Raw genomic sequence first — 9,241 nt, forward strand, 5'->3', positions numbered from 1 at the left:
AATCTTTCTGTATTCCATTCATTTTGGTTTCAAACATTAGATGCAAGTACTTTATTTGACTTATTTCCATTATGGGCTGAGTTTTGCTCTCCTTGCCCCCTTCCTATGTTGTAGTCCTAACCCCCCAGTTCTCAGAATGAACTGTATTTAGAGATGGGTCTCTAAAGAAGTAATTGCAGATGAAAAAGGTGATTGGGGTGGGCCCCAATCTAATGACTGGTGTCCTTATAAGAAGAAATTAGGGCCCAGACACATAGAGGGGGAAGACCCTGTGAGGACACAGTGAGAAGCCAAGAGAGTCCTTGAAAGCAATCAACCCTGCATACCTTGATCTTAGATTTCTGAGCCTCTAGAGCTGTGAGATAATAATTCTCTGCTGTTGAAGCCACCCAGTCTGTGGTCCTTTGTTACAGCAGCCCCAGAAAACTAACACATCCGTGTAGGTGTAGGTTATTATTATTTTTCTTAAATATGGAACACTTCAAGAATTTGCACTTCCTCCTTGCACAGGGACCATGCTAAACTTCTCTGCGTCATTCCAGTTTTAGTATATGCTGCCGAACCAGTGCTCCCGTTCGATTATTTAATCACCAAATTTACCAGAGGTTTTTTTTTTTTTTTTAAAATTGGCTGTTTTGGACTGACTGTCACAGCACACTCAGAAATTGTGACCGCATTTGCGTGTGAGAGCAGACACTGAACTACCTATAGAATTTCTGAACAGTTTTATGGCACTTCTGACGGTACGACACATGAATTCATTCTCATCTATAATATTGCTGCTGTTCATAAGCATGCTCAGGAATCAGAACAGTCTTAACAATGGTGGTGGTGAATGGGGGGGGGGAAGGAAGGAACCCCATGACCAGAGATAAAATTTTGGTCTACAATGTCCTCTTCCTGTTTAACTGGCATAGCTCTTCTTCCTCAATATCACAGACACAGGTGATAGCGCTCATTAAAAACCCTGTATTTGGGTGAAAATAGCAAAATACTGCAGATGGCAGCATGACATCAAACATGATTTATTTTAGAGCAAAACTACTGCCTCATTTAGAGCAAAACTACTGCTTTCCTTTTTTTGTTTTTTCTTTTTTCCCCTTTTTCTTTTTTCCTAGTGGGTAAGTTACTGGAACCTTTTAAAAAAATGATTATTTATGGTGCAAACTTGGAAAAGCAATTATGCCTGTTTTTCAAGCTCTCTTCATGGCCTGGGTTTACCAAGTACCAATCAGCAACATCCCCTTGAAAGGCCTCTAGGCAAATACATTCTTATTCTAGCTACCCACTTGGAGAACCCCAACTTGGATTTGAACATATTTTGAAATTAAACTTCAGAGATGTTCCCAGCCTTCTTTCAAGTTCCTAAAGATAAGTTTACCAAATGTTAAAGTAATAGTTATTCTCAGAACTCACAGCAATGGAGTGATAAGACTGAGAACTGCCTTTTAGACTGTGGCTCACATGCTACTCTGTAATGGATGGAAGTGTTTGCCCCCATTCATTTTCTTCTTTTTTTTTTCTTTTTTTTTTTTTAACGTTTATTTATTTTTGAGATGGAGAGAGACAGAGCATGAACGGGGGAGGGTCAGAGAGAGAGGGAGACACAGAATCTGAAACAGGCTCTAGGCTCTGAGCGGTCAGCACAGAGCCTGACGCGGGGCTCGAACTCATGCAGTGCGAGATCATGACCTGAGCTGAAGTTGGATGCTTAAGCTCAGCACAGAGCCTGACTCGGGGCAAGATCATGACCTGAGCTGAAGTTGGATGCTTAACCGACTGAGCCACCCAGGTGCCCCGCCCACATTCATTTTCAAAATAGTTGCTTCAGGGAACTCCAATAAGGACCATTGTCAGTAAAATCTAAAACTCTAAACCTGGGGCCAGCAAACTTTTTCTCTATAGGCCCAGATAGTAAATATTTTCAGCTTTTTGGGCCACATGGCCTCTATCATGCTCTGCTGCTGTATCCTGAAGCAGCCACAGATAATACACATACCAATGGGCATAGCTGTGTTCCAATAAAACTTTATTTACAAAAGCAGGCAGGCAGATTTGGCTCTGGACCAGTGTTTGCCAACATCTGCTTTAAACCTGGGCCTGCTGTCTCTCTGAGGAAGACTTTGTATGGAGTGTTTAAATTCATCTATACACTTTGCCTTCCCTCATTTTTTTCTCCTCTAAATGTTGCTATTTTCCACACATATTTCAATTATGGCCTTATGTCATCTTTTTTGGAGGTAAAATGTTGGGTTGGGTGGAGTACGGAACTGACTGTTGAGCTTGATATTGTAGATCAGACTAATCATGATGTTGACCTGGGCATATCTCATTTTTAATTTTTTTACATTTTTTTAAATTTAAAATATTTTTTTTAATGTTTACTTATTTTTGAGAGACAGAGAGAGAGAGACAGAGAGAGGGAGATGCAGAATCCAAAGCAGGCTCCAGGCTCCGAGCTGTCAGCACAGAGCCTGATGCGGGGCTCGAACCCGTGAATCATGAGATCATGACCTGAACCAAAGTTGAATGTTTAACTGACTGAGCCACCCAGGCACCCCTCATTTTTTAAATCTTATTTCTTCCCATGGAATCCATCTGGATTGGGTTCAGTCTTAGGGATAAGAGTTTGGGGTTGGGATTGTGCTCAGAGCTGGCTCAGTAAGTATGAAGGTAATGGAGAAAATGCTCTTTAGGTATCTTGGGGGTAAAGCATGTACCTATTAACCAAACAACCAGCTTAGGGAGTAAATCACATTAGTAATTGTATTAGAGATCACGTACATATACATTTACGCATTTATGGACAGAACCCTAGCTGTAATGATATGCATTAAACATATGCATTGAATTCTCAAGAAGTCAATATATTTATTAATATATTTAATCAACAATCAGGTCCCATGGGTGCTAATTCCACATACAGTCCACTTGAGGTCATTTGCTAATGTCTGGTCTCTAGTGGAAGATGGCTTAGATGTAGATAATGGTGATGAATGTGAACATCAACAAACATGAGCTCCTCAAAGCTAATCTTAGGCAGACCTGAGCTCTGAGAGACCCCAAACTGTTTTGCTTCTTGAAGAGATTCCCTTGAGGGAATTTGCCTGCTAGGTTATTTCTCACCTATCCAGACTGGAGCAAATCCCAGAGGACTAAAGCAAATAATTTCCAGGAATTCACTCTGGTAAACTTCTTCTGGGGCGGGTAGAGATGGAGGGATGCTTTGGATAGCTCCTGACCTCACCTTAATTCTACCCTAAGCATCTGAGTGAAGCCTTTGAATATGAAACTGAGACTGGTTAAGGGTATCTCTTCTTTCACACAAAAGCCCCCAAACTACATTCTGTGCAGATATACTTTGTATAGATTAGAATAAAATTCAATAAAATTCAATTAGATCTATACTTTGTATAGATGAATAAACTCTGTCATTTATATGTGTAGTATGATACCCATTGACTAAAACTAGGCAGAAATATGGCCAACCAGCCTTCAAATGTTGACCTGGGGTCATTGGAATTCCTGCTTTATGCCAGTTCTCACAGGGAAGGAAAGGCATTCCAGAGGCTTACCTGTACAATCAGGGACTTTGTCTGTTTTCATCTTTCTTGACAGTTTGGAAATCTTATTGCGTTGTCTGGGTTGCAGAAATAGACAAAACTAAATAGAGAAATCTTCTTTGTGGGAACAGACTTGGAAAGTGTGGTTGCTAAGATAGTGATAGGCTTTATGTAGGGGGAATTTCCATTATAATTATACTCAAAGAACCAGAAAAGTGAATTCACATGAAAAACATACGTTGGGTACTTGGGAAGTGTGCTTTCTGTAGACAGGTTGTATAAAGCCACATCGAGAGAATTCTCCAGAGGAAGACTTGAGAATTTGCTCAAGGCTTTGGGATGAAAAGTACTGCTAAGTTCTTTTAATTATTGGGTGAAATGTGATGGCAAGAGGGAAAAAAATATACAAAGTGGATTTATTTTCTCATGCTCCATGGATAATTTTGGGGAAACATTTTCCTTTTCCATCCTTATTTGACAAGCTTTGGATATGTATTTTCACTGCATACCTAAACATCTTTCTTAGGTTCTAGAACTGTGCTGCCCAATATGGTGGTCACTAGCCCCATGTTGCTATTATGCACTTAAAATGTGGCTACTGTGACCAAGGAGCTGAATTGTTAATTTTATTGAATTTCAGTTAATTTGAATGTAAGTAGCCACGTGTTATGATTGGCCACTTTATTGGGGCAGCACAGATCTGGAACATCTCCATCATCACAGAAAGTTCTATGTAGATAATGCCCTGTTCTACTGTGTGAGAGATCACATTTTTATCCACAGACTTGTTTTTCATATCGAAGACTTGATTTTCTCCGAGCTAACAAAGTGTAGAAAAGAAGGCTATGAAGAAGGTAACTTTGCTCCCATTTTATTCAGACAGTACTAACATTTTTTCAATATGCTTTCCTCCTGTTCTGAGTAATTCTATTTATTTTTATCTGTAACATTTTATATTTGTTTTTTCTTTCTAATGAAGTTAAATACAAATATAGTAATTTCAGGAAAGTCTTTTTTAATTAGCTGTGCTTGAAATATTTTCACCAATCCTCTGTGTGATAGCTGAGTAACCAATCCCATATCCTCAGTGAAAAAGTCAAAAAAGAGAGGGAGTCATTTTCTTTATTTGTGCTAAATAGGAAAATGCTGTGGTTTACCAACAGAAAATTCAGAGGGAGGAAGCTTTTGAGGTCTTCAGAATGGAGTCAGAGATGGGCATGTTAACTTACCTTCCTGCTCTCTTGTAATTTCTCAAGAGGATATCTGTGAATATCTAATTTAGGCTTTTTTTTCTGTTTTTGTTTTTGGTATTTTATTAAATACACATTAGCTTCAGGAAAAAGAAGGAAAAACCTTTATTTTTATTTTTTAATTTAAAATAAAAAAAAAATTAGGGGCCCCTGGGTGACTTGGTTGAGCGTCTGACTCTTGGTTTTGGCTCAGGTTAGGATCTCACAGTTTCATGAGTTTGAACCCCAGTCAGGCTCCGTGCTGACGGTGTGGACTCTCCTTGAGATTCTCTCTTTCTCCCTCTCTCTCTGCCCCTCCCACACTCATGCTGTCTCTGTCTCTTTCAGAATACATAAATAAACTTTAAAATAAAATCAACTAAAATTAACAAAATTAAAATGTATTCAGTGTACATCAGCTCTTTCCCCTTACACACACACAAAAATCCAGAAAGTTTTTGATGCACTTTTACATATTTGTTTTCCTGTTTGAATAATGGATAAAAATTGAACAATAGTTTACACATTGATGTCTGGAGGATGTGTAAAAAACTTGAAATATGTTGACAGAAAAATTTCTCAGCAAGCACATTTGAGTTGACAGTACATTTCTTTGTTTCTCAAGGTCAGTTTTGCAGCCCAAGAGACTATGGACCTGGAAATTCATGCAGTATTGCAGGGACTTTAATTTTTAAGTCATGGTTTACAACCTTATGTTAGTATATTTCAGGATGTATGTAATGATCTCAAAATGGTTATATACCATCAAAATGGTGACCATAATTTTCTTATAATTCCATCAGGAGAAACAAATTGAAAGTGAAATGCATTAAAATTACTAGGGAGCAGGTTCCCTGAGGGAATTAATCCTGTTTTGTTCCTTAGGTAAATCCGAGTGCCCCCAAAGTGCCTCTGCTGTATTTGGTTTCTATAGATTGAATCCATTTATTTTTATTTTTTATTAAAAAATGTTTTTAGTTTATTTTTTGAGGGAGAGAGAGAGAGAGAGAAGGGGAGGGACAGAGAGAGAGGGAGAGCGAGGATCTCTACACTGTCTGTGCAGAGCCTGATGTGGGGCTTGAACTCACAAACCATGAGACCATGATCTGAGCTTAAACCAAGAGTCAGATGCTTAGCCAACTGAGCCCCCCAGGCACCCCTAGAATGAATGCATTTAAATATGAGAATCAGTTTGTCTATTATTATGGAGTAAGAAATGCTATAACCACAAGAACATTGGGGAGTGGGGCCACCTCTGCATGATTTTCGAGGCTGGAGACCCTACTGTCCAGAGAGGCGCGTGGTGATTCAGGATAACAGCCCTATGAGCCAGGCTTAGGCTCCTGCTCTTTCCATGTGATTGTTTCCTATATTGCAGACAGTTTGCTGAAAGGCAGATCCAGTGTTAGAGACCAGGCAGGGTTAACTGTCCCTCCTGGCATTTAAACTTTAAAGAGCTACCCCGCTTTCTGATTGATGTCAGGGAGAAGCAAGAAAGTCTAGGAGAGTCATTCCCCAGGTCCACCTCAACACCCAGCTTCGCATTCCCTCCCCTTTATCTTGTCTCATCTGTAGATTGTCAGAAAAATGCATCAGCAGCATTGCACCCTGCTCAAAAGATTGCCAACACCTTCTCCAAATAATAGTGATCAACATATTTAATAGACTTCAGCTGTCTTTTTGGGAGATCTGGCACCGAACTTAACTGAAAAAGAGAGTCAGATTTTTAAAAAGAGGCACTGCTTTATTGCTTAAATGTGGAAATAATAGAGACCACCAGCTGAGCTAATAGTTTTTCAAAAAAGAAAGTTAAACATGTCCGTTGCCGCTTCAATAGCATACACATAAATGGAAAGTGACAAAGGGGAGTAATATGTGAAAAGGGGCTCGAGTTTGTCCCCCAGACATTATTATTCAGAGCTCTCTACCAACAACAGTGATCTGCATCTCATCTGAAGAAGCTAAGAAACAATCTGCAAATCCTCCAACCGTGCTATCTTCAAATAAATAAAAGCACAGTACAATTCACTTTTCAATGTTTCCTTCCCTCCCTCCAACCCTCTCTTGCCTGTATTTCTCCCTGAAAGTGATTCTTGACTTTGCACTTCCCTCTTGCCCTTGGATGCTGGCTGGACTCCAAGCAGCAATGGAAACTTGGGAGTTTGGCAGACCTGACTTGTGAAATTATGCAGTTTGGTACATTTAGTCTATTTAGCTGAGATGTGAGAGCAGTGACGTGATGTATTCAGGGAAAGGCATGATTCTTGACAGCTGTTGAGAGTCCTTAAAAGAAATATATGTTCCCTATAAGCTTTCATTCTAAAGTTGGTACACACCTCCAAGGTGGCCCAGAAATCATACAGCAGCCCTTCTCTTTTTCTCCCCTTTTCTCTTTTCTTCCTTCCTTCCTTCCTTTCTTTTTTCTTTTCTTTTCTTTTCTTTTCTTTTCTTTCTTTCTTTTCTTTTCTTTCTTTCTCTTCCTTCTCTCTTTCCTTTCTTTCTTTCAATTCTTTTTTCTTTCTTTTATCTTCTCTTCCTTCTCCCTTCTCCTCCTCCTCCTCCTCTTCTTCTTCTTCTTCTTCTTCTTCTTCTTCTTCTTCTTCTTCCCCTCCTCCTCCCCATCCCCTTCTTCTTCTTCTTCTTTTTCTTCTTCCTCAACATTCTATGAGCTAATTAAGCTCTGAAAAACCATTTGAACACAGGTAGGCCATTTCAACACTACCAAAAAAAAAAAAAAAAGAGGCTGATAGTTGAAATCTTGTTTTCTCTGACCCTGCCTCCAATGTCTCAAAAACTTTTAATAACAAATAGATAAAACTCCACCGAGGACAGAAAATCTCCCCACCCCAACAGTTTTGTATTAGTTGAGTCTCTTGTCTCTTTCTGCATCTGAGTTTATAGGTAATCTCTTTTAAACTTCTCCAACTCCTCAGTTTTATATATAAAGGGAGGTGAGAGCTCCTAGGACTTACTATAAAGATAGGACTTAAAACTCGATGAATCTTGAAAAATCGGTAAGTGAAAGGAAACCTAAAGTGCCAGTTTTGACTTTCCCATCTGGCTGGTTGTGGCTTTTATTTCCTCTGCACCTGCCTCTCATCCTTTTCTTTGGGAACAAACACAGTCAGCAGGGTATCTAGAGAGGATATTAACATACTCAGGTTTCTGGTTTGGGAAAAGCAAGTCCCCTGTCCGCCTACCCCCCTCCTGAAGTGAGGTGTGGAAGCATCATGATGTTTTATTGCACCGATGAGAGAGCAGGAGGCAAAGATAGATTAGGTTTTGTGGAATGGGGAGGCCAGGAAATAAAGGTGGCTGGTTCTACTTCCATGGACAGTGTGCACCCGACATTTGCTGCCTGCCCATCCATGTTCTCATCCTTGGACGTAGACATGGGCTTGCCTTCCTGGCCACCTTGTTGCAGCAAGAGTTACTATGGGTGTTGCCACTGGACTTTGTAAGGAAGTCTCACGCATGCTGTCTGTGGCAGATTGCAAAAGGTGGTCTCAATCCTTCACCCCTCCTTGTGTCCACGCTTCTTTTCAGTGTGACTCTTCCATCAAAAGGTAGCATCTGTTTCCCCACTGTTTGCATGTGGGCTGATCTGCTATGGTCTCTAGAATGTGGTAGATGTGATGATGAGCCAGTGGTTGATGGGCCTCTGTGGTAGGCAGAATTTCAAGATGACCCACAGTGACCCTCACCCTTGTGTGACCCACAGTGACCCTCCTTGCCTTGACTCAGTCAGAACCTGTGACTATGATGAGCTATCACTCTTATGATTACATTCTAGCAGAAGGGATTTTGCAGAAAATATAATTAACTTTACAAATCAGTTGACTTTAAGACAAAGGGAGTATCCAGGTGGGCCTGACCTAATCATATGAGCCGTTGAATCTGGGTCTAGAGGTCAGAGATCTCTGAGATCTCTGAGAAAGTCAGAGATCTGAAGCCTGAAAACTATTTGAAGTGCCCTTTCTGATTGGAGAGGGCCATATGATAAGGAGTGTGGGAGACCTCTGACTGCTGAGAGTGACTGCCAGCCAGCAGGGAAACAAAGATCTCAGTCCTACAACCACAAAGAATTAAATTCTGCCAACCCCAAGAAAGATTGGAAGCAGATTTGTTCCCCCTAGAAGTCTCCAGACAAGAACTTAACCCAGCTTGTTTTCTGCCTTGTGATGCCCAGAACAGAAAAGCCAGTCATATTCTGATGAACTTCTTCTTTTTTTTAAGTTTATTTATTTATTTTGAGAGACAGAGAGTGCACAAGTGGGGAAGGGGCAGAGAGAGAGAGAGAGAGAGAGAGAGAGAGAGAGAGAGAGAGAGAGTCTCAAGCAGGCTCTGTTCCACGAGTGCAAAGCCTGAAATGGGGCTCAAACTCATGAACCATGAGATCATGATCTGAGCCAAAGTCAGACATTTATCATACTGAGCCACCCAGGTGCA

General features: G+C 40.4%; 1 non-coding gene across 1 annotated transcript; it reads right to left on the minus strand.

The window, feature by feature from the left end:
- Positions 1-465: 465 nt before the first annotated feature.
- LOC128777457 (U6 spliceosomal RNA) lies at positions 466-567 on the minus strand. Its single transcript, XR_008422717.1, has one exon. It is a non-coding gene; the product is annotated as a U6 spliceosomal RNA (small nuclear RNA).
- Between the last annotated feature and the right edge of the window lie 8,674 nt (positions 568-9,241).

The sequence above is a fragment of the Panthera pardus genome, unplaced genomic scaffold, assembly GCF_024362965.1.
Source record: "Panthera pardus isolate Hobbes unplaced genomic scaffold, ASM2436296v1 HiC_scaffold_16, whole genome shotgun sequence".
NCBI classification, from domain to species: domain Eukaryota; kingdom Metazoa; phylum Chordata; class Mammalia; order Carnivora; family Felidae; genus Panthera; species Panthera pardus.